The sequence below is a fragment of the Pezoporus occidentalis genome, unplaced genomic scaffold (assembly GCF_034315485.1).
Source record: "Pezoporus occidentalis ecotype Australia unplaced genomic scaffold, CSIRO_AGI_Poc_V1 ctg5, whole genome shotgun sequence".
In the NCBI taxonomy this organism is placed as follows: Eukaryota; Metazoa; Chordata; class Aves; order Psittaciformes; family Psittacidae; genus Pezoporus; species Pezoporus occidentalis.
Genome location: NW_026915835.1, coordinates 4,654,561 through 4,681,405, shown reverse-complemented (window position 1 = coordinate 4,681,405; position 26,845 = coordinate 4,654,561). Strand labels below are relative to the sequence as shown.

The following is a 26,845-nucleotide window of genomic DNA, read 5'->3' as shown; positions in this document are numbered from 1 at the left end:
GGGCTGTGATTCTATTGTTCCTCTTCCCATCTTTAAAAATGATTGATGCTTTATATTTTTTAAGTGTTGCTCTGGTGCCAATGTATAGGAGATTCTAAAAGAAATCACTTTTATACATTAACCTTCCTGAATAGTTTATGCGTTAAAAATTATACTGGCAAAGTGAAACCAGATGGACTGAGTAGAGTTGACAGCACCTTTCTGAGTGATGAAATTGCTATTGATTTATGACAAATGCCAGTAAAAGCAGGCAGGGACTGTTTTGTTGCTGTCAGATGAGAACTGAAAGTAGGCAGGTTTTGTTATCAATCATTTGTTGTCGGTGTTAAGACAGTGGCAGGCTGTTATAATTGATTTGATAGCTCCGTCTGACTTGAGCTCTAGTGGCCACCACAGATTATGGCAATGCAGCAGTGCAGGGAATTGACATGAAAAGGAAGTGACATGACTCCTCAGAGGCAAAGTTGTATGATTTAAAGGGGTATGTTTGTCAAAATATTTTATAAATCAGAATTTTTAGACTGAGATGCAATTAGTTTTTAGGTTAGTCTGGAAATGGGTTTATCATATATTATGCCATTAATATAATAGATGTATTATGACCTAAAAGGATTTGCACGGATAAAGAGACCTTTTTTCTTCTTTGCCTTGAACAGCAGCTTATAATATTTCATTCAGTTTAGTCTTTTGATAAAGCTTTTCCCCTGATACAGTATCTGTCCCAGTTATGCCTACAGTGACTGTAAAGTGCCACTATGAAACTTTGATCCGCTGTAATACTCTGGGGTTTGTGGTTTAAAAAAAAAAAGAAAGAAAAATAATGATGGCTATTGGAGACCTAATAGGACTATTGAATAAGGCCTCGGGGAATTACTCTGTAGTGTAATGTCAAAAAAACCTTACTTGTTTCTCTGTAAATTTTTTATTTGATTCCTGAACAATTTAGAAGTTTGAGGTTTACAGCTGAGTTAATGAACAAAGACAGATTGTCTGCTTCACCATTCCCTACAAGGGTAAGGATTATGGAATTAGAAAACACACTGCAGAGAATTATCTTAAGAAATATGCAAAACGTATTTTGGTATAATTGCATGGAAGTCATGGATGCATTCCCCTTTTTCTCATTTATACGTATGAAGTATACCAATTAGTTATAGACTTTATTCTCAAATAGAAGTATGTTTCAATAATTATTTTATATATGTGAGAATGTGAGAAATGAGAAGGCGTATTCTTTCTATAAACAGGGGATTCATGAGCTAGGAAGAACTTCGATAGGTGGAAAGAACAGAATTGTTCCTTAATACCGCTTAATGCAACTAGAATAAATGTAGAGCAGGGCTGTTAGGATAAGGCAGAAGAACAGAGACTATTTAAAATTAAGTGATTGAAACAGCCTGGTTTGTTTAGTCTAACACAACAAAGACAAGAAGAAAGTATATGGTTACATATATACATGCGTATGTGTAAAATATACACATATATAAAACATAATAAGGTACAATTATAATATATATGCTATGTATATATATGGGAGGGTAAATATGGAAGAAGAAATGTTGAGTTAGCTGACAGCATAAACACAAGAGCAAGTGGAGAGTAGTAGCAAGTGAAGTTTCAAAAATAGCATTCTAGTAGGATGGGTGGTTGGTCAAATATTTTAAAACTTCATATATTAATCAACAAATGAATGTATATTAGCATCATCATTGAATAGGCAAATGGAATCTCTTAAGACGTACAGCTAGTATTTTTAACTTTGATTTTTTTTTCACAGTCATTTGTAATCTTTTTGAGTCTATGCCTGTATGCTTACAAGGCTCCTAATCTTTTTTAGATAAAATACTCTCCCCAAAAGAGATGGTCATTGGTTCAATTTGTGTTACATTAAAAAAACATTGTGTTTTGCACTCTAAACATTGAATATAATTAGGTCTTTAAAATATGTATAATATACGTAGCATCCCTAAATTCTTTGCATTTTATAACATATCCTTGTTAGAAAAAGCAGTGAAATTTTGTTTTATGCTGATGGATATTCATTTCAGAGTAGGTAGGATGAAGAAGGAAAAGACAACTGTTGGAGGTGAAGAGGGATCATATTTCATACTGCTTCTAGAAAAAAATCCAGTCTAAAGAGGGTGTTAGGTGGATAAGAAGTGTAAATCTGTTTCAATTACATGGGTGTTTTGATAAAACACTTGAAGCTAAGATTTAAAGAAGACACAAAAGGAGTATTGAAGTCTGCAAGGAACCTGGAGAGAGCATGAAAATCGAAACAACTAGGATTAAAGATGTAGGTAAAGGCAATATTACAGGTATAATCTTGAAGAATTTGAGTTTGAAACTTGTAGTGTGATAACTGTTCCAGCTCCTGAATATGTTGCTCTAGGAACAGATACTTAAAAATACTCTGTGAGAAGAAACAGTTTCTGAAGAATTGGAATCTAAATTATTCAGACTTCATACAGTCTTTATTTTCTTACATCTTACATGGATATAACCACAGCAAGGCATCAAAGCAGATGGATGATATGCTAGTTTAGGTTACTGAGCAACTGCCATATATACAGAAATAATGACTGAAAGCACTACACAACTTATAGAAATTTGGTTTCTTTACTTTTATGCCATGTTTATAATGAGGAGTAACACTGTAAATACAGTCAATTTAAGCTGTACAAAACCACTGGAAGGTCTGTCCCACAGGAAACAGGTCTAGAACTTGCAGAAGACAGTCTGGGTTAATTAGTTGCAACCTTTCAGACACCATGCCAACATGCTGAAGTTCATGGCTTTTGACACAGATGGCATAGTGAAATACCAAAACTGCTCATGTCAAAGGTGATTGTGCTTAATGATGTGTCTAAACTAGTGGAGCTTCTGTGTCCTTGTCTCACTGTTTTATGTGCTATACTCTGTCATTAATGCTGATCTCTTTACACTTGCTTCCACAAGCAGTGCATTTTTATATCCCGTGATTTGTTTAATACAGTAGGTTCCCTAGTTGAGTAGAATGCTTGATCATTATGGAGCTGGCACTGCACTGATGACTTTTAGTGAGATATAGAGCTAAAACTGGCTGTTCTGTGCTCATGGTATACTTGTTATAGTATCAGTTTCTAACCCTTACCTTCTGCCTTCCCACAGGAAAAAAAATCTGAAAAATCACTTCAGTTATTAAAGTGGTATTTCCTTCCACCACTATTCCACAGTATTTGTTTTCTGCTTGCTGTTTTAGACTCATGTTCTCTTAACAAAATTTGAAGCAAGTTCCTAGAATACATTGATACTCCAGCCTCTGACCTTAAGGGTAAATATTTTACAAATTTGCTATCTTCCCCTAGATATTGTGAGCTCTCTTTTCTTTAGGTATAACTATTTCACATGAGCCATGTAATAGTAAGCAATTACAAAACCAGTTTTTATACTAAATAGACTGTGAGAATGAAGACAGGGACTGTGAGAATGAAGACCCTAGGCTCACTGTAGGAGAGGATCTGGTTCAAGACCAACTTAAGAACCTGAACATACACAAGTCCATAGACGAAATCCATCTGTGCGTCCTGAAGGAGCTGGTGAATGAAGTTGCTAAGCCACTGTCCATCATATTTGAAAAATCATGGCAGTCAGGTGAAGTTCCCAGTGACTGGAAAAAGGGAAATATAACCCCCATTTTCAAGAAGGGGAAAATGGATGACCCAGGGAACTACAGACCAGTCAGTCTCCCCTCTGTTCCTGGCAGGATGATGGAGCGGATTCTCCTGGAAGGCATGCTAAGGCACATGAAAAACAGCAAGGTGCTTGGTGACAGCCAGCATGGCTTCACTAAGGGGAAATCCTGCCTGACCGATTTGGTGGCCTTCTGTGATGGGACTACAGAACTGATGGACAGGGGTAGAGCAGTTGATGGCATCTACCTGGACTTGTGTAAAGCATTTGACACTGTCCCACACAACATCCTTGTCTCTAAATTGGAGAGACATCAATTTGATGGTGTCCTAAGTTCAGCAGTAGCAGTCATGTTTCTCCTTCGTGGTAGCTGGTGCAGTGCTGTGTTTTGACTTTCAGCCTGAGAACAGTGCTGGTGATACCAGTGTTTTCGGTTGTTCCTAAGTGATGTTTACCCTGACCAGGGACTTTGTGAGGCTCATGCTCTGCCAGGGAGGAGGGGAAGCTGTGAGGAAGCAGAGACGGGGCGCCTGACCCAGGCTAGCCAAGGAGGTATTCCATACCGCAGCACGTCATGGCCGGGGTGGGGGGGTAACCGGAAGTTACCCAGAAGGACATGGGCTTCCGGGTGGGACTCGTTTCTTGGCGAGTGGTATTGTATTCTCTTCCCTTGTTATTTTCTCTTATTGTTGTCGGTGGTGGCGGTGGTGGTTTGTGTTGTACATTGGTTGCTGGACTGTTCTTGTCTCAACCCGTAGGAGTTGCATTCTTTCGATCCTCCCCCTGGAAAAACAGGGAAGGAGAGAGCCCTGGGGGGGGGGGGGGGGGGGGCGGCTTGATTGCTGTCAGCCTGGCACCACTCACTGGGAGTGAGTGAACAAACTGTCTGGCTAGGGTTTAAACCACAACAGTTCTTTTTGGCGCCCAACGTGGGGCATGAGGGGTTGAGATAAGAACAGATCTGACTGGATTAATAGTCACTCGTCACAATGCTGATTTATTGGCTCTCAAGGTTGTTCCTCTTGATCTCACAGTTTTAGTATGTCGTATCTTACTTCCATCCAGTATTTGCTGTATTAGTGTTTTTCAAGTGTGGGGCTTGGGCTAAGGTTTTTGTCTCATTGTACTTTATGCTAATGACTTGTAATACAATAGAATCATTGATCATGAAACTGATCTGGCTTATGTTCCCAGTGTGGTCACCACCTTTATACTTTGGGAGTTATATGATGGAGGTGCTTAGCAATTACACATCTTTTTTCTCCTTCTCAGGTGCTCAACCTGTGAAGGAGACATCCTTTTACCCTCCTAGTCGTCCCCCCAGACCATTTACATTTGAGAGTTTTGAATTTTTTGAATGGCCTTTCAATGCTGTTGAGACTTGTTTGCTGATGGTGATGGGAATCACCATGCTAGCACGCATACAGATTGTGTTTTGCCCACAGCTGATTTCAAGAGTTAAGCAGAGTCAGGTTTGGGTCTTGTCTGGGGTCAAACGACGATGTAGGAGGAGCAAGAGATTTTCCCTGAGGCTGGACAGCCATGAGTGGCAGGGTGTGTGGGATAGTATGGGCAAGTATCTAGGTCAGTGGGCCCCTCCAGTACTTTGGAATTTCACTACCAAACAACTGCAAAATCCAGAAGAATTAGTAAAACACTTAAATGAGGTGTGTGGTCATTCTGGCCATACCAGAGATGGACAAATCATGGCAACGTGCTGGGGCTTGGCCTATGCTTACAGGGCCTTGTTCAACACTATCCAGCACCTTCAAAAGGAAAAGAATGTCGGCGGATCTGAGGGCAAAGCAGCAGTCGCTACTCAAACTTTGGCTGCAATGAACAGCACAGCTGCCCCAGCGGCAAGTACAGCAGCTGCTCAAACTTCAACTGCAACAGACAGCGCGGTTACCCCAGCTCCAAGCACAGTAGCTACACCACCCCCAGCAACAAGTACAGTTGCTACTCAAACCACAGTGATAATCACTGCAGCCAAACCAGAGGACCAATTCGTACCAATATCGGTTGCCCCTGTACGCAAGAGAACAAGCAAAAAGGAGGCAAGAAGCGTGAAGCGAGATGAAGAACCAATGAATTCACCACCCGGTCCAGAATCTGATCAGGAGTCATCATCACACGACGAAGAAGAAGAAGAAGAGGTAACTTCTCGACCTTGGACCTCAACCGAGCTGCGGAATATGCGAAAATATTTTACCCGTCAACCAGGGGAGTACATCATCACCTGGTTACTCTGATGCTGGGACAATGGGACCAATGGTCACGAACTAGAAGGTACAGAAGCCAAGCAGCTGGGATCACTTGCTAGAGAAGGGGGACTTGACAAAGCAATTGCAAGAGAGAAAAAGTCCCTCAGCCTTTGGAGGAGGCTCTTGGCAGCTGTGAAAGAAAGGTTTCCGTACAAGGACGATGTTACGAGTCGTTCGGCCAAGTGGACTACTATAGACAAAGGCATCCAGTCTCTGAGGGAATCGGCCATCGTAGAGATGATCTATCACATCAAGCCGAATAACAGGGATACACCTATAGATCCAGATGAAGTTGAATGTACACGACCCATGTGGCGAAAATTTACACAGAATGCACCGTCATCATATGCCCATTCATTGGCAACAGTAACCTGGAATGACATAGCACCACTAACAGTGGATGAAATGGTTCATAAACTCTAAGAGTTCGAAGACGATCTCACCCTTTCCATCATCTCAGCTGTGGAAAAACTGTCCCAGGACCTCAAACAATTGAGGGACGATCTATCTGATTTATCCAGCTCCTCACGTGTACCAACACACGTCTCAGCTATTAACAAAAGGCGTCCTATTGTTCAAGGGGGGAGATACAGGAGGTATACGCCACGGGGTACCCTATGGTTTTACCTGCTGGATCACGGAGAAGACATGACAAAGTGGGATAGAAAACCTATTTCAGCTTTGGAGGGACGGGTGAGTGAACTGAAGAGGGGAGCAAGGGCCAAGACTGATCATCCCATGAGAGCTACGGCTTCAGTCTCTGGTGAGCAGTTTCCCGGATGGAGTGGAAGAGCTGAGTTTACTCCTGTGAGAACTGTTGTGGTTTAAACCCTAGCCAGACAGCTTGTTCACTCACTCCCAGTGAGTGGTGCCAGGCTGACAGCAATCAAGCCCCCCCCCCCCCGGGCTCTCTCCTTCCCTGTTCTTCCAGGGGGAGGATCGAAAGAATGCAACTCCTACGGGTTGAGACAAGAACAGTCCAGCAACCAATGTACAACACAAATCACCACCACCAACGACAACAATAAGAGAAAATAACAAGGGAAGGGAATACAATACCACCCGCCAAGAAACGAGTCCCACCCGGAAGCCCATATCCTTCTGGGTAACTCGCAGTTACCCCCCACCCCGGGCATGACGTGCTGTGGTATGGAATACCTCTTTGGCTAGCCTGGATCAGGCGCCCCATCTCTGCTTCCTCCCGGCTTCCCCTCCTCCCTGGCAGAGCATGAGCCTCACAAAGTCCTTGGTCAGGGTAAACGTCACTTAGCAACAACCGAAAACACTGGTATCACCAGCACTGTTCTCAGACTGGAAGTCAAAACACAGCACTGCACCAGCTACCACGAAGGAGAAACATGACTGCCACTGCTGAACCCAGGACAGATGGATGGACCACTCGGTGGTTAAAGAACTGGCTGGATGGCGGTATGCAAAGAGTTGTGGTCAATGGCTCAATGTCCAGCTGGAGACCAGTAATGAGTGGTGTCCCTCACGAGTCTGTGTTGGGACCGGTCTTGTTCAACATCTTTGTTGCTGACATGGACAGTGGGATTGAGTGTGCCCTCAGCAAGTTTGCCGATGACACCAAGCTGTGTGGTTCAGTTGATAAACTGGAAGGAAGGAATGCCATCCAGAGGGACCTTGACATGCTTGTGAGATGAGCTGATGCTAACCTTATGAAGTTTAACCATGCCAAGTGCAAGGTCCTGTACCTGGGTGATAGCAGTCCCAGGCACAGCTACAGATTGGGCATCGAAGAGATTGAGAGAAGCGCTGAGGAGGACTTGGGGGTGTTGGTCGATGAGAAACTTAACATGAGGTGGCAGTGTGCACTTGGAGCCCAGAAAGCCAACTGCATCCTGGGCTGCATCAAAAGGAGCGTGGCCAGGAAGTCGAAGGAGGTGATCCTGCCCCTCTACTCTGCTCTCGTGAGACCTCACTTGGAGTATTGTGTGCAGTTCTGGTGTCCTCAACATCAAAAGGACAGGGAACTGTTGGAACAAGTCCAGAGGAGGGCCATGAGGATGATCAGGGGACTGGAGCACCTCCCGTATGAAGACAGGCTGAGAAAGTTGAGAAGCCTTCCAGTATCTGAAGGCGGCTTAGCATGATGCTGGGGAGGGACTCTTCATTAAGGACTGTAGTGATAGGACGAGGGGTAACGGGTTCAAACTTAAACAGGGGAAGTTTAGATTGGATATAAGGAAGTTCTTTCCTGTTAGGGTGGTGAGGCACTGGAATGGGTTGCCCAGGGAAGCTGTGAACGCTCCATATCTGGTGTGTTCAAGTCCAAGTTGGACAGAGCCTTGGGTGACATGGTTTAGTGGGAGGTGGCCCTTGCCACTGCAGGGGGGTTGGAACTAGATGATGTTACGGTTCTTTCCAACCCTAACTATTCTAGGATTCTGTGGAACCATTCAAAGGTGAAATCTAAATTTATGTATTGTGTAAGCTAAATAAGGTATGGCATTTGAGCTTAGTTACAGATGGATGTAATGAATAGTTTGTTTTCGTTAATGTAATTTCAGTACTTCAAAAACTTGTTATGAAGCTAATATGTAGCAACTGATTTTTCTCAGTGTTCTTGTTCAGAGACTCTTCTGGTCACCTGCATTACACAATAAACATTTTAGAGAGCGTTTCATTAACACTTACATAGTAACTCGTCAGACTGTTATTTGACTTGATATATCTTGAGACCAATTCACCTTTGAGATTTCCCTTGCTTCTTACGTCTGAGGCTGGCATGTCAAAAGCCCTAGGAACTTGCATGTTTTTCGAATAGAATATAATGATGGGACTGCGATTCAGGCAGAGCTTTAAAGGAAGTGCACTAAAGGCTCCCTATTTATCTTCCCATTATATAGGAACATAAAAACAAATAACTATGTATGTGGTGAAAAATCAAAACTGCGGGTGAGCTAGTTCAGAACTCATTTGTATCCTGCCCTCAGTGTCCTCTGCAAAAGTGCATCCCTCCTTCATCCGCTTACATCCTGAATTAAGAAACATGGCTAATGCTGAGCATGATTACTTCTTCAAGCAAGAAGTAAATTGCCCCATCTCCGAAAGGTTCAAATTCACCTGCTCTGCAATGGTCAGGAGATGGTAAACAGGCAGCCTTCCTGCCTTCTGCCATGGTCTTTTCACAAAATGGACGTTACTGCACGCATGCAGCAAACTGAGCAAACAAGCTTTACAGCTATTTTCTATATAATGTTGTTACCTAGCAGTAAGTTGAGATAAATTGAATCACTTTAAGGTGTTTAAAAGTTATCTAGCATGTTGGTAGAGAGGGGAGCAAAGAAAGCTTTCACTGTTTGCCTCTGCGACATTGTCCGTGAATCTTTAGATTAGGTTTTATTTCTGTCTTATAAAGATTTTTATTTTTAGCTGCTCTCTTTTTTTTTGTTGTTTGCTTTACTCCCCTTTCTCCTGCCTTGAAGGGTAAGGCCATGCTATATGGCAGTAGATTATGTATTTACAGCTTAATTCTTAGTGTTAGAAGTTTTCAGGGGACACACACATTTTAGGTTGAAATTTTAATTGTATGCATTTATACCTAATTATGTATTCAATTTCTACTTTCTGTGGCTTTATTATTATTTTTCATGGTTTTCTGTCCATTATTGCTTTGCAGTGCAAAGAGGAAATTAAGAAACAAGGCGAATCATGCAGAATGGCACTTTAAAGTGCCTGAAATTTTTTCTTTTATTTTGTTTCTTCGAATTGCATTTGGGCAAATTTGATTTCTAAATTGGCTGTGTTCTTTTTCTGAAGAACTTGAAAACATTTAACCAGACTCCTAACTAAATCCTACTGAGGTACTGAACCATCTCCATCATTCTTCATCTTCCTAAAACCTTTCGATTTTCTAATTCACCATTTTTTTTCTGTTTTCTTGAACAGAGAATATAAACAATGCCTCTTCATTCTTAGAATGTTATTTAAGATTCTGTGTTCTAAAACTTTGCAAACCTAAAAATTGCAACATGACAATCACCTTTCACAGTAGTTAATAAGACATTTTAAAGGACAGCCAATGGACTTCTACTAATCCATTCATCATTTGTATGAATGCACATGTATGTGAGTGTGCTTCTAATGTGTTAAGACCTATAGGATTTCTAAGTATACATTGTTGTATTATAAATATGTATATATCTCAAAATCTGCCCTAGCCATGCCAAATCTTCAGTCGTTTGAGATGACTTTGAATACTTTTAAGTATGTGACTATAATATTCATTATCTGCTTCTACATCAGTTTCATGTTAATGTATGTTAATGTAATGCATGTTGTCTCTGTGTGAAGAGGTATTCCAAATGAAAATAACTAGTTTTAGAGAAGTATTGTAGGTTGTGGTACCTGATACTGTTAAGAGATAAATGTATATAACGTTTATTTGTGTGTTGCTAGAAAAGAGTCTGAACGTACTGTATGGATAGTAAAACAGAAAAAAGGGGCTGTTCCTTAGTAGGCTAGTACTTAGGCACTTGATAACGTAAGAGTCTTATCCCAAGTCAGGGATATAAGCTAAGGGAAACCTACCAGAAATGGACAACAGTTAGTTTGAGACTGGTAATTCTTGTCTAGGAAGGGTAATCCTAAACTATGGATTACAGAATCATAAAATGGTTAGGGTTGAAGGGACCTTATAGATCACCTAGTTGCCACTCGCATGCCACTGGCAGGGCCACCTTCCACTAAACCAGGTTGTTCCAAGCCCCGTCCAACCTGGCCTTGAACACTGCCAGGGATGGGACAGCCACAGCTTCTTTGGGCAGCATGTGCCAGTCTCACCACCCCCAGAGTGAAATTTTTTTTCCTAATATCTAATCTAAATCTACTCTCTTTCATCTTAAAGCCATTCCCCCTTGTCCTGTCACTACATGTCCTTGTAAAAAGTCCCTCTCTAGATTTCTTGCAGACCCCCGTTAGGCAAGGCTGCTCTAAGAGCCTTCTCTTCTCCAGGCTGAGCAAGCCCAACTTGTTTAGCTTGTCTTTATAGAATAGGTTCTCCAGCCCTCTGATCATCTTTGTAGCCCTCTGGACTCACTTGACCAGATCTACATCCCTCTTGTGTTGGATCTGTCATAGGGGTTTAAAGAATATCTGTTTGGGAAACTGACCCTTAAAGTATTATAGTTGGGAATGGAAATGAGTACATAGCCTGACCTCTAGATCTAAATGACAGGGTGTTTAACTGCCATTCTAATATTAAAACCTTTATTTCTACCAAATGTTATGTAAATGTTTGTTTACTGCATAGCTCACCAACTTATTCACTGAGTTACTTCATAATTTCCATATTCATTACTACAGAAATGTACATTTTGGAAATCTAATGAAACAGATTGTTAAATATAGTACTTCAAAGGAAAATAAGTAGCCAGGAAGAAAACTATTTGGAAAAAAGGGAGAAGAGTTATCATCACCTCTGATAGAGCCTGAGTACCACAGTAGTTCATTTTGTATTCATTTGTTCATATAAATAACTTTTACGATTATTCTGATAAAAGCTCTTATATAAGTTTGTTTCAGTGTTTTTGAGTTCATTCAGACTTTTAATTTAACTACAGCAATAATTTCCAAATAAAATCAATGTATTCTTTTGTTCTTATGTAGCTCAAGTCAGACTATTTATAGATTCTTAGACTATTGCTGTTATCAAACCCCAACTTTGATTCTGTAGGAAGAAACAATCAAGTACAAATGCTTCAATATAGACTACATTGACTACAAGGCTTAAGGAATCATAGAATCATAGAATAGTTAGGGTTGGAAAGGACCTTGAGATCATCTAGTTCCAAACCCCCTACCGTGGGCAGGGACACCTTACGCTAAATCGTATCACCCAAGGCCTTGTCCAACCTGGTCTTGAACACTGCCAGGGATGGAGCATTCACAACCTCCCTGGGCAACCTATTCCAGTGCCTCACCACCCTAACAGTAAAGAATTTCGTTCTTATATCCAATCTAAACTTCCCCTGTTTAAGTTTTAACCCCTTACCCCTTGTCCTATCACTACAGTCCCTAATGAAGAGTCCCTCACCAGCATCCCTATAGCTCCCTTTCAGATACTGGAAGGCTGCTATGAGGTCTCCACACAGCCTTCTCTTCTCCAGACTGAACAGCCCCAACTTCCTCAGCCTGTCTTCATACGGGAGGTGCTCCAGTCCCCTGATCATCCTCGTGGCCCTTCTCTGGACTTGTTCCAACAGTTCCCTGTCCTTTTGATGTTGAGGACACCAGAACTGCACACAATACTCCGGGTGAGGTCTCACAAGAGCAGAGTGGAGGGGCAGGATCACCTCCTTCGACCTGCTGAAGGAGAGTTCCTTCATGCTTTCACTAGGATGCTGCAGTACAATACTATTCTTAAGCTGTTGTTTTATATCTAACTTCCCAGAAAAATGAGTTTTAACTTATTTGACTATTTTAAATACTTAAACAAATAAAGTTAGAGTCGTCTCTCTTAGCTCTTTTTATTCTCACTGTGGAATTTCTCTTAATGAATGCCATAAGGAAGTTTACTTTAAAATGCTGGCTCACAAACGCAGTTTAACTGCTAGCCCACCGTTGTCTTCACATTGATGCTTTAGCAAGAATTAAGTAAAGTTTCACATTCTGTGAGAATGTGAAAACAACATGTTGTTGTTGTTTTTTTTTCCCAGCAAATCCATATATACCTTATTAGTGAATTTTGACGTACTGCTGTATTTTTCTTGATTTTGAGTAAAACAAAGTATTATATTAATCAGGAGAAATAATATTTTTTTCTCATGGTGGATACCTCTTTTTCCTCTCACTATGCTTAATAATCATAAAACTTATGATAGCTAAGAGTTTATTTAATCTATTTCCCTTGCACACAGTCAGTTTGAGGGTACAGATCCCATTCTTGATGGAGCTTTCTAAGAAAAGACAAATACATCCACATTGAACAAAAAGAACAGTATGTTTGTTCTTTTGTATTTTTGTTCCTTTTTTTGCTTCTTTGTATATATTCAAAAATATTACTGAATAGAGTGTCTCACTGTAGGAGACAACAGACAGCATTAATCTTGGGATAAGAAAGAGGCTTATGTGGCCTTTTGAAGTACCTTGTTCTACGTTTTCCTGGTATTTTGTAATCTGTAGACTAAGCAGAACAATTGATATATTTTTTTTTTCTGTTCTTGTGGATTAGGATTTTCAGATGATCATGCTTTTTATTAGTATTTTGATATCTAAAAGGAAAAAGTCAACCTCTGAACCTTAGTTCAGTGTCTAGTACTGGACAAAGAACTGAAGCTGATCAATGGGAGAATTAAAGTATGATTTCACATATCTAGAAGGATGATGCTTCTGTTAATAACTCCTAGAAACAGCCCGACATTTTGACTTGTGTTGAGCAGTTCTCTGCCACTTCTCTCCTTTGTTATTATTAAGGTCACAACTTTTGCATTCTTCCAGTTTTATTAAATCAGATCTCTTCTAAAGAAGTTATCAGGTGTGTCTGCAATTTGCTTTGAGGTTACTTTAACTGATGCCCTGCGTCAGGTTTTATCTGATTTAGGGTTTGTTTTTTTTTTATTTAGAAAGTTCCAGAGCTAGTTGTGCCTTAGTGCTCTGTCACTGGTATTAATTATGTTTAAAATGTAATTTTAGTGAACACTGAAGTAAATTAAGCCATTAAACATTTTGGCTGTGGTGTCCTCTTCCACACAAGGCTTTCCTTCCCTTTTGAGGAATGTACTGAGTGTTTATTTTGTCTCCTTCTCTTTATCTGGTGTACTTATAGACTGATTTTTTTTTTCTTTCTTTCTTTGCTAAGTGTATCTCGTTTTGTTCCTGATGATATTTTGTCCTTACACAATTGGATTATTCTTTGTATATTCCTCCTTACTAATTTTATCCAATTACCATATTTTGGGCTTTTCCTTTCCAAACTTCCAAGTCATAGAAGGGTTTGTGAATTAATCAAGTTTATTTCTTACTACCTTTCTGTACTTTCTCTGCAATGAGATAATGGGTTTTCTTTACTTTTATATTGCATTCTTTTAAAGTGTCAATATTTTTGAGTCCCATTTTTCCTAGTATTTCTTGCTATTTCTTTTGTGCAGAACATAATATAGGCTGTGTTTACAATGAAGCTAATAAAGCCTGTGTCAATTTCTCCTTTTCCAAAGCTTTTCTTTTTTTTTAATAAAAATATAAATTATTTCTAGCATTAATCTAAATTAAAATGTTGGTGTTCCAACCTATTTTTATTAAAAAGTAGTACTAAGTAATAATTTCACTTCTTAAAGTATTCAATGACTTGAAAATGTTGTTTTTTAAATAGAACAGTATACTTTTCTGGAGAAAATCAGGTTTAATTCTATTCCTTAATTACATATAAGAAGATATATATAAAAGAAATAGAATATAGGTGTCTGACACCATTTCAGATTTCTGGAGTATTTCAGAATCCATTTCTGGTTAGAATTCAGGTTGATAAAATCTCTGATCTCCCACATTAAGCCATTAATATAGATAGCTCTTCATATCCATCTGTTCTTCTGTGCAACCAGCATTGAAGATGCATAGCATACTCTTGAATAATTTGTAAAAGACTACAAATAACAAAAGTGTAGAAAATATTTTTACTGGCATTTGGGAAATGCAGAACATTTCAGGTGTCTTGAGTCTGAGACCACTTGATAGTTAATGACTGATGTGCACACCAAAAAGCACTAAGCTTTACTTGATTTTGACATTTTATAAACCTATATAATAGGTTTAGTATATATAAATTTATTATACTCAGAATGTTCATCGTATCAAATTCAACATATTTATTGAATATATTGAAGAACTTCCTCATCTGTATATTTTTTCTACCTCTCTAAACTTACCGTCCTGTGTATTCTAGAAATAGTCTAGAATATGTGTAGTACATGGATGGAAGGAGTTTGCTCGTTATTTTTGTGAGCTATATGCAATACTCTGATGCTAGAAAATAAGTATAGTAATGCCAAATTGGTCTCATTGTTAGTGAAAATATTGGAATCTGTTAATACAGTAATTACACAATAATTTCATTAGAGATGGAGATGTAATGTTTTCCATTCCAATTACCATATGAGAGTTTGATAAATGAGCAGTTAACTAGCTTCACCTCCACAGCAGCTGACCAGCATTAACACTGTGTTCTTCATCTTCACTGGGTGGAAAATGATTCTAGCATTCAAGAGAAAGCCTGTAGATTGCGTCTGGAGGTTTAATGTTAGAAGAACATTTCAAATATTTAAAAGAATATAAAAATAGTGCTGAGAACAAGTTCTGCCATGGAGTTAAGTAGTTACATTGCCAAAAATGTCACGCAGATGTATTGTAGGTGCCACATTTCTAATGTATGGCTCATAATCAGTTACTAGGGGAAAGAAGCGCCTTTGAAGATTGTATTGCCAACATATAATTGGGAAGAAAAGCAGCCAGATGACAAACTAAATATACCTAATATCACATCCATCAAATTAAAAAAGTTTTCTACTTGCTAAAATTTTATAGCCTGTAAAACCACAGTAGAAAGTTTATCTTCAGCAGCAGTGTGGGTCAGGAGATGCTGAATACAGTTTGAATTTGAGGGGATTAATATAAAAGCTAGACAGAGAGGAACATGCTAAATGCAAGAGTATTTTTTTCTAGTCATTGAAAAGATCTTAATATTTGAACAAGAAGTTCAATTCCTGATCTTAGGAAGGTTAAAAATGAATTTAAAAAATACCACTGTTGTTCTTTCAAAGGTCTCCTATTATCTTTAATTTTTTCTTTTGTTGACTAAGCCTCATTTATAGATGTCTTTTCACACATTTGTATTTTTTCCCATTATATTATATAAATATTATTTTGGAATCCTTGTAGTGCACTTGAAAAATCTTTCTTTGGCATCATAACTTAGTTAAAAGGTGAAGTGCCTTTTTGTAACTGAGTTTAGATTGCCAGTTGGGATTTTCTGAAGTCACTCTTTCAAAGCATTGGCATATATTGCTAACAAAATTTGTGTTGGCATTAATAATTATACTAAAGCCTATTGAGTAAAAAAAGCTGAATATAAGGTATATGCACGAGTAATATCTGTGTGGGTATAAAATGTGTGTAGACCATTATTTTTATATGTATGTACATATAAACACATATATGTACATATCAATGTTAATACTCGTTAGTGTCAGGCATTCATTTTTTAAAGTAATACCAAAGTAATGGGTAATATTATACCCATATTTATATATATATAAATATTCTCTGTAATCATTACTCTTCAATGTAAATATATTTTTAGTTCCTTTCAATTTTCAACTTCAGGGAAGCAGTTTGATTTTAAAAATTAAAAAAAAAAAAAAAAAGGAAAAAAAGTGATTTTTTTTCAGTTTTGGATGATAAACAGGCTGACTTTTGTACCAAAATCACTGACTAGAAGTCAGAGCAGGTTAGCTATGTCTGAAATTCATTGACTTTAGATTGACCTAGGAAAAAATAGTGTAGTTAATAAAAAACTATTTTACAAAGAATCTCTGCCATCAAATAGGATTTCAGATAGCAGTTGTTGTCCTCTTTTTGACCTGCTAAAGTGGTAAGAAAATGAAGCTTGGTAATGAAATGTGCTGAAATTATCTGGAAAAGTTGTATATTATGAAAACCATCCTATTACTGATTAATATTTATTATTGTTCATATTTGTGATTCAGTTTTTTCCTGAGTTCATTTTTATGTGTATTTACACTGCTAGTTGATTTTCAAGCAATAATCATATTTTAAGCTTTGAATATCAGTTTCTCCTTATGACAGTTCTACCAGAAAAGAAGCCAAGTTTGCAAAGTCTAATTCCAGTAAAATTCTGATCCCCTTAGCCTTGTTATTGGCAAGAACTTTGGCCATGGCAGAATAATGCTGGTTGCAAAGTATCAAAAAAAAAAACACTAATCCAAAAACTTAAATATTTGTGTTTAAGGTTTTTTAAGGTAAAATCATGTATTAGGCATTACCAGATTATTTTTCAGCAAGTGCAGAAATACCCTGAGTTATTATAATGTGCAGCTCTAGCTATTTGCAGTAAGAAAGTAAATAACATGTCACAAAGCCATATTTATCATGACTAATGAAAGCTGTTATAATGCAATCAGAATGATGCAGAGCAACAGGGCAATTCATTAGGAGAAAAATAGTTAACAGCTGAAGCATGCCAGTTTGGACCAATACCTACTCTGGTTTTGGTTTCTTATGCTAAATAATTCTTTCTAAGGAAAAGTAGGTAGTAAGTAAGGTTATTGTTGCTTACTGATTTCTCCTAACTCACAAAATGCATAGAGATGTCATTTTTAGCTTTGTTATGTGTCCTGGGTTCAGCAGTAGCAGTCATGTTTTTTCCTTTGTGGTAGCTGGTGCAGTGCTGTGTTTTGACTTCCAGCCTGAGAACAGTGTTGGTGAAGCCAATGTTTTCGGTTGTTGCTAAGTGCTGTTTACCCTGACCAAGGACTTTGTGAGGCTCATGCTCTGCCAGAGAGGAGGGGAAGCAGTGAGGAAGCAGGGATGGGGCGCCTGACCCGGGCTAGCCGGGGAGGTATTCCATACCGCAGCACGTCATGCCCGGGGTGGGGGGTAACTGGGAGTTACCCGGAAGGACACGGGCTTCTGGGTGGAACTCGTTTTCTTGGCCGGTGGTATCATATTCTCTTCCCTTGTTATTTTCCCTTATCATTGTTGTAGTTGATAGTAGCGGTGGTGATTTGTTGCTGGACTGTTCTTGTCTCAACCCGTAGGAGTTGCACTCTCTCGATCCTCCTCCCCGTTCCTCCGGGAGCGGGGAAGGGGAGAGCCCCGGTGCGGGGGGGGGGAGGGACAGACACGGACCTCGATTGTTGTCAGCTCGGCACCACTCACTGGGAGTGAGTGAACAAGTTACCTGACTGGGTTTAAACCACGACATTATGGATAGATAAATATACTTGCCATGTTACGCTTGTTAAACATACTGTACTTGTGGTCTGCTGCAATGGGGTGTTGCATACAGCACAGCGTATAAGCACCTACATGAGTCCCTCCTGACTTAAGCACCTGTATTTAAATTCAGTGTTCAACTACACTAGATCAGGGCATCAATGTAAAATCAGGCAATCTGGACTTAAATTGCATGCTTCTAAACTATGGCTTCTATAATATTACCAATGTATATCTAAAAAAAAAAAAAAAAAAAAAGAATGCTGACTTTTGTAATTGATTTTTCTTTCCATTTTTGTATCTTTAAGACATAGAATCATAAAATGGTTAGGGTTGGAAAGTACCGGAAGGTCATGATTACAAGAAATAGAAAATATAAAACTTGTATTTAATTTCATTTTCTCTTTTATACAAGCAGAATATATACGGGGAAAAAGACAACTATCAGAGATGCTAAATTATAAGATTCATACTTCTGAAGACAGGCTTTGTCTGATATTTTATTTTAGAAATAGTGAAACCAAAATAAGAGATAGTACTTTAAGAAACTGAACTGACTAATATATGTTTTTCCCTTTAGAAGTCTCCTTCCTACTAAAGAATGAATTCAGATACAAGTACTTACAAAGAAACCTGGTTTATTTCTTTCTGAAACATCATTTTGTACAGAGTAAGTTTACCCTGTGCTAGACATAAAACTGTAAATGGCATTAGTTTCAAACATTAAAAATATTGCATACTGAAAACTTGCTGCAACTTTAATTATATTTGGCCATACATCATCCTTTCCTTTTTGTTTTCATTGTATAGCATTTCAAGAAATGCAATTTATTAAAAAGTGAAACAGATTTAGCTCTGCTACCAAAGCTCAGAATTTCACAGAAACTAGTAAGGTAACAGTTGCATGTTTTGGCTACAAAACATGCCAAAGGCAACTTGAGTGCTTTGAAAACTAGATACTTACAGGGCATTTCCGCGTACACTGGATTGCAGCAAAATTTGGATTAAGTTTCAGTCTGATTGTTTGCATGAGAGAATCGGTTTGCTACTAGTGTATTTTATGTTCTTACTACCATTTTGATGTTAGAATAAAAATGCAGGGAAAATACAGCCAAGTAAAAATAGTACTTGAAGAAAGAGAAATGAGCTTCTGCAGTGAATTGCAGCTGCTAGAGTAGAAATAGATGGTAGAATTTTGGCCAGTGGCTGCAATTTCAAGCAGCTGTTATAAATGCAGCAGAGCAAAGATGTAGCACTGGAGTTCAGTTGTACCCATCCAAATGTTTTGTGATTTTCTAAAATCTAATCAGGCCTCGCAAAAAATACTCTTCTCATGTAATACTGCTTGTGTAAATAGACCATAGTCAATGTTAAAAGTTTTAAAGAAAAGCTTTATGGAACCTTTAGTGAGATTTCTCATCTGTTGCATGGTCATATTCACTTATATAGTGAACTGGGTTTCTGTGGTAAGGTTTTGGTAGCAGTAGGGCTACTGGGGTAGCTTCTGTGAGAAGCTGCCAGAGACTTTCCCTATGTCCAATAGGGACAGTGCCAGCTGGGTCCAAGACAGACCTGCTGTCCATCCCTAATTAGCAAGCCTTTACTCAATAGATGCACTTATGCAGACTCTTAGGAAGGATGGGAAATGATTGTTTACCCCCATGTCCAGTTTCATATTCTGTAGGTGATTCTTAACTATAACATACATAGGGGACTGACACAATTTCAGTGTTCATTTCTGTGAAAGTAAATCCTCATATCTACTGCCTGTTGCAGAGTACTCTGGGAAATTATTTGCAGTGAATAATTATGGCAACAGACAAGAAGCTATCTTCATGCCATTTGGAGGACAAACTTGTTTCTTAAGTATGGTGCATTCATATGAATGCATAAAGAGTGATATCATTAATATTTCAGATTGATTCCAGTGTGGAAAGACAGCAAAACTGTAGTTTGCTTATACAGGTGAGGGAATATAATATCAGATGACCCGTATGCAATTGCCATGTTTTGACCTTTTATTCTCCTGGACAAAGCATACATTTACAGGCATATACTTGTTCATTCTTCATCATCTCTTTTCCCTTAGATTGTACAGGATGCTCTAATTACATAATTTCTGCCTTTCCTTCATGAGTCAGCCTTCCAAAATGTTAGCATGTGGGGCTTTCATAGACACTGTGCTTACTGGAAACCTATGATCTACTAGATTAGGTCTTAGCATGTCCAAAATCATAATTGTTGAGGTTTTTTAATGTTTTTATAAGCACAACAATTCTTACCTGACTTCAATTTTAATTGTAGGGAGGCAAAAAAGCTTGATTCTTGAAATATTCAAAGGATAAAATGTGCACGAGCTTGAACTGAATTGGACATGGTGAAACCTTTCAGTCATATTTAGGGATAGGTCATTCACCTGTACTTTGAAGTGCTATGTGGTAAATACAGTGGACCAAAGGGGACACTTTCCATATGAACTTTCTCAACTTTGTGACTAATGAAGGAGATACCACTCTCTCTAGTCTAAGGAAGGCTATGTTTTCACGTATTATAAAACTACCTTTCAAAATAAGTTCTTTTTTGTTCAAATATAGTTTTGCAGGCATGTTTTGGATATTTAAAAATTTGAAAGGAACACTGTATAATGCAGTGTTGTAGAGCAGAACCTCTACCGATACAGTAGGCTTGAACATAAACAGCTGTGAAGAATGACAGTATTTGGAATATACAGGGCTGCTAAACTACATGGCTTCTTTGGTTGTGTTTCAGAAATAACTACAAGTTAGGATAAAATGATACTTAACAGCGTCTACAAGATGCCCACTAATTTTCTGAAGAAACATTTTTGTTCCTTAAAGGTTGTATTAGCTGATCTAATATAACAAAATAATATTGGAGTGTGACAGATGCACAGCAGATTTTTCTTAACCCTACTCAAGCAAAATAATTGCTTTTCTGTAGAACCACTTTGTATAATATTTTACTTAATTTGTTAGTGCAAGAAATTTCATTTGCAACTGCAATCAATAGGGTACTTTTAAACAATCAGTGTTAGCTTACCAGTGATGACTGTTCCCAGTACATTTTAAAGCAACTTCAGAAGTACCTACTTGTGATTCATCTTCTAATATTCCATCTTTGCAAAACAAGCTTTCATTTATTCTTTATGTTGCAGAACCTGTAAGACTTATTCAGTAGCACTTAACTTTAATAGTTGTTCTTTCTCTGAGTCTGTAAGAATTATAGAACTTAGTTCTTAAGCCCTTTTTCTTTTGAACATGGAGAGGAGAAGTGAGCATTCAAGAAAATAAATAAGTCGTACAGCACAAAAAAAACCTCAAGAGATAAAATTCTCTTTGAGCTTTATTGTTCATGAAGCCTGGTTACTACACATTTGTGTTCCTTACTTGATAGACTGTTTAAGTGAATTTTACTTAGTACTCTGCATAGAATAATCGGACTGTCTTGCATGAAACACGTGGGCATTTTTTGTGTTATGTTGGACTACTGAATTCAACTGATGTAATTAAATGTCACCGAAGTTGAATTATGAAGTTTGAATTTCTAACAGCCTATTTTTTGAAAAATTTTATGGTCCAACTTAACAACTGTGTTTCACTTTGAAGCTGGGTTTGAACCAGATGACCTGGAGAGAGGTCTCCTCCAACATAAATTATTCTGTTATCTAAGAACTATGCCTCTTTATTAAATCTTTTAGTATTAAAAGACATAAGCAAATTTTAAAGTTATTCATCATGCAAATGTCTTGAATATAAAGCATTTTTTTCTATCAGAAGCCATTTAAAAGTTCTGTTCATTACTTTTTAGTAATATTTTCATATTCATATAGAAAATTAGCAACTCCTTAACATAAAAAGACATTGTGTCTTGCATTCCTCGAGTTTTAATGTGACACCAGACATTTCAGAGAAGCGTGTGAGAAATTTTTTTAGGGCACCCATTCTACAGTACTAAAGTCGTCTTTGTACCAAAGCACCTTCGGGATTTCTTTGCACCTTCTTTATCAGGGAAATCTGAAGCTTAAAAGGCTTTATTATATTTTTTCCAATTGACATTTTAGGGTAGTACACTAAAGTCCACTCTTTGGACTTTTTTATGACTGTGATTTCATCGGTTATGTAGATAAAACACTATCTTTACATGTATCCCTAAAATTCCACTGGAAAGTTAATTTCTGGCAAATAATCTAATCTTAAATTTAATTTTGTGATGTTGAAACAGAATCTGTTTACCTTTATGGCAAGGCGAGCAGTTCTGCGAGCTCCACTACATTTCACTGCAGAATTCACTTGCATAGCTTCAAGAGATCACAAATGTGATAATAAAATTTAGTGACTCTGGCCCATGCTTTGGCCAAGAGATTTTCCCTAGAGTACATATTGTGATAGTCCCAAGTTTTAACTTCTTTTTTTCTTTCCTAGCAATAATAGGCATCTCAGTTAATAAAGATGGAAAAATACTTTGCATTGATGAAATTAAGCTTACCATAAATTGAGTAGCCCACCTTGTCACATTCAAATTGGAAAAACAAACAAAAAAAAGCACTGTCAAAAATTCAATTTAGCATTGCAGAGATTACTGCAGTGTAACAGCCCTTTATCTGTAGTAGTGTATAAAAGCACTTCTAACAGTGCATCAATTTTCACAGCCATTTAGTAGATTAGAAAGCAATTGTAAACAGAGTAAAACCCACATTAACTCCTGTCAACAGCCTGCCTTTTTCACAGTTACAGATTTGTTTGAAACAACAGTGAAGTCTAAAGTGATTGCATCAACATCACAGATTGTATTATAAATATGAATGAACCTATTGTAATGGACTGCATAGTAATATATGGCAGGCATTTGTCCTCCCCATCAACGTAACAGCTTTTGTAAAGGAAGAATAGCTGTGACATAAGGAAACATGTCAGTCTACAAGAAATTATTCCTCCCATTGTGAAACAATAACTGCATTAAGCGACAGGTTTTTAAACTGCCCTCAATTTCATACTATAGTAATGCACTATTAATAAGTGTCTGGTATTTCTTTTCACTGAAATTAACTGAAAGCTATATATAAAAATAAACCAAATACTCTTAAATGAGCAATTATTTAAACAACATTACTGTTGTTTCCAGGGGAAAGGAAGCGAGCAGTTATGCATGGTTGTGTTTACTTTGGAAAATTACCGCTGCTTAAAAGCAATAAATGCCATGAGAATGAAAAATTGCTGTTTTGTTGTTGTTTTTTTTTTTTCCCAAATAGTAAGTCATGTGGTAGTACAGTGATAATTTCAATAAACTGATTTATGGCCAGTGATGAAAGTTGATCTTCAAAGAATTGAAGGTTCTTCATATACAGTGTCAGTATCATCCAGAGTAGGGTTGTTAGTGTCAAGACAAACGCATAACCACCGGGATGGTTATATGAGGTGCTTTATTGAGGCGCCGGGAACCAGGGGTACGCACCCAAATCTGGTTCCGATTCCCGTTACATCGCGTTCGCAATTTATACACTAAAAATTTCGTAACTAATACATATTCAACACAGATTACATCATTGACTAATACATATGCATCAAGGATTGCTACATCAGTCTATTACGACATCAGCCTCCTTTGCGCTTGGGCAGCCCCCTCTGGTGGTCGCCCTGATGAAGTACGGAGTCTTCCTCAGATGAAGTAAGAAGTCTTCCTCAGGTTGTCCTCTTCACCTTTTCTCTGCTTGGCCAGGTCCCAATTGTCTTCTGGACGTTAGCATTCTCTTATCTTCACCAGGATGCTTCTGGTATGCCCTTTTTGGCTATCTTAAACTTAGGTTCTGCTTGGGTAGAGTTTTACAATACATACACCCATACTTCCCTCACCGTATACAGTTATGTTAGCTCTTGCTACCAAGACTACCATTGTAACATTTAGTTACAGAGTAACTATGATACAAAACGGCAAAATTACAGCGTCTTCTAATATACAAAGCCTCACTATTGATTTATAAATTTCTCAAATACAGTCATTTTACTATTTTATATGAATATTTTATTGTAAAAACTTCACCCTCTCTAACAGGGTGTGTTTTGCTTTTTATTTCTCTGGAGGATTATTTACCACAAGAAGTTGTCTAATGTCTTTAACTAGCACTGAACAGTAGATGTTTCCCAATGCCTGTTTCTAAAAGGTGTACTAGTGCATATCTTTTTAATTGCTTCTGTCTATTCTGTATTCCTTATAGTCTTAAATAAGGATGTTTCCTCTCCTGCTACTCACTTCCATTTGTTAGAAAACTGGCTACCAATGAATTGTGGTACAGCTACCACAGTGTTACTTGCAGTAGTATACATCCTACTCTAAACCAGTGTTTCTCTGTAGTAAAAGGGACAATACTGTATATTTGAGTTCAGAATTGTCAAACACAAAATATGAAACATTGGTAGACCACATTTTCAAATGAAGACAAACATAGTGTTCATGGGGGTAAAACCTGTTAGTAAAGTATCTACAAAGATAAAAAAATCTTCAAAGAGTGAGGATGAAATATGACAATATTTATTTTCAACCAGCTGTTGCATTTCATTGTTATTTTGTGAAATATTATGGCAATTACTCAAACATTTGATGTGAAGACCTTACTAAAAAGGACTTTAAATTTTGTCTGAGAAACCTAATGGTTTTCTTCACATAATTCATCTATTTTCTTTGGTAGCCCATGTATAATTGTAGCTTCTAACCTCCACATATTTACATTGAAACAATAATACTTCCATGAATGGTAATTTCACATTACTGAATATTCAATCCACCCTGTAATATCATTTTTTTAATATTATATTCATATTTTAATAAATACGGTGAGAAGATGTAACTAGTAAAATATTTAACTGATGCTATGTCTAGATGTATATTACTTCAACCCAATTAAAAAAAAATCTCATGCTTTGGTAATAATAAAGGACAGTTAATGGATGTAAAGAGAAACAGTATGAAGCATCAGTCAAAAAATATGCAACATCAGTGATTTTTTTCATCACCATCTTATTTCCTTATTTCTAAACTTTCTGAACTGTTTTTATGAAAAAACACCTAAAAAATGCAGGTGATGGAGTGCTTTCTTAAATTGGACCCAGCATCCTACTGTATTTCAACTTCTTATTGTTCAGTGCTCCTATTTAGTGGATTTCATGTCTTCAAGTCAAATAAGTCTGCACAAAATTTAAGTGCAGTTCTAAGCTCTAGATTTATACAATCATAAATTTGGGTATCTGGCCCTTCCCTCTACTTCCTTTCCCTCTATGCGATCAGGTGCAGCTGAAAATAGCAGAAAATGATTTTCCAAAATGGTCTCATCCATCATAAGTGTTTAATTCTAAGACACCTTATCTATTGCAGATTCATATATAGTCAGTGTTTTATATAAATATAGAATTAACTGTATCTCACAATAATTTTATTACCGTTAGATATTTTACAAAACTGTCTTTTTAAAGAAGTCTTTAATTAAAGCATTTAATTAAGCCGTTTAAAACAAAGTGAAAAACTGCAAATACAAACTGTTGAAACTAAAACTGGTGAAATTTCCAGGGTTAGGAGGCAAGCTATCCTCTCATGACTGATTTAGCATTAGTGTTGAAACTAGTCTGTTCTTAGGGAACTAACACAAAAAGTACAGTCTTTTCCTAATGACCTTCATTTTTAAAGTAGTCAAGAATTGCTTTGTGAGTAGCAGAAATGTCTTCCAATGGCAGGTGAGGAGTCCAAGATTTACCAGTCTTTCCAGAGGCAGTCATGGAATCATAGAAGACCATGTTGGAAGGGACCCTGGGGATCATCTGGTCCAACCTTTCAGTCATGTCAGTGCATTCTCTACAGCCAGACAGCCATCATCCACAACAATTGTGTCAACAGTGTCTGTCGCATACTCCATTTAGCTACTTGAGCCCACTTCTCTGTATGACTTACTTCTGTTTGAAAAACCTTTCTTTTTAGAGTATCAGTCAGAAGTTGCCATTCACAGCTGGCAGTTCTCCAGCACGTTTAGACACATGTAAGGCAGGTAAATAAAGTCCACAGTCTGGTATATTCCGCTTAATTACGTGGGATCTGATTTGCTATCTGTTTAAAACTAATCTAAGCTAGGCTCTCTCTTGAATCAAAATAAGGTAGTACATATCTAAAGTATGGGCTTTTAGTTGCGCTCTGAAGGTTACCTTTTTTCCTTGACTAGTCCCTTGACAGTGCAATCTCTTTGCCATTATTGTCCTGCAGAGTCAGGCATAATCAAAGATTAATAGAATCAATTAGGCTGGAAAAGACCTTTAAGATCAAGTCCAACTGTTACGGCCAAGTCTACCACTAAGTCACTAAGGGCCTAATCTACACAGTTTTTGAACATATCCAGGGATTGGTGATTCCACCACTTCCCTTAGCAGCCTGTTCCAGTGCCTGACAACCTTCTCAGTGAAGAAATTTTTCCTGATATCCAATCTAAACCTCACCTGGTGCAATTTGAGGCAGTCACCTCTTGTCCTATCACTTGTTACTTGGGATAAGAGACCACCACCTCCTCACTCCATTTCAGGTAGTTGTAAAGAGCAATAAGGTCCCCCTGAGCATCAGGGCATCAATGATTCTGTATTGTGGCTACCATACTCTAGAAAAAATTTATTTCAGTGAAATATAGTGCTAGTGCATGCATAGGATCTGTAGGCAACATCCCACATTTTGTGTTACACACAAAGGTATCTCCTAAATTTGAAATACATTTCAGCTGGATCTCTATCAGTCATTCTTATATGCATGAAAGAATAAAAGGTGTGCATAATCTGATGTGGAAAACCATTTCTACTTTAACTCTGATGGGCATAGGTCATTTGGATTTGTTTCTGAATGAAAGATGAAATACGGTGTTACAGTCTACTAAACATGATAAAAAGACTTATCAA

General features: G+C 37.8%; 1 protein-coding gene across 1 annotated transcript in view; it reads left to right on the top strand.

The window, feature by feature from the left end:
* Positions 1-26,845, top strand: part of DIAPH3 (diaphanous related formin 3) — a 225,921-nt gene that overhangs the window by 181,486 nt on the left and 17,590 nt on the right. The gene's annotated exons all lie outside the window — the stretch shown is intronic.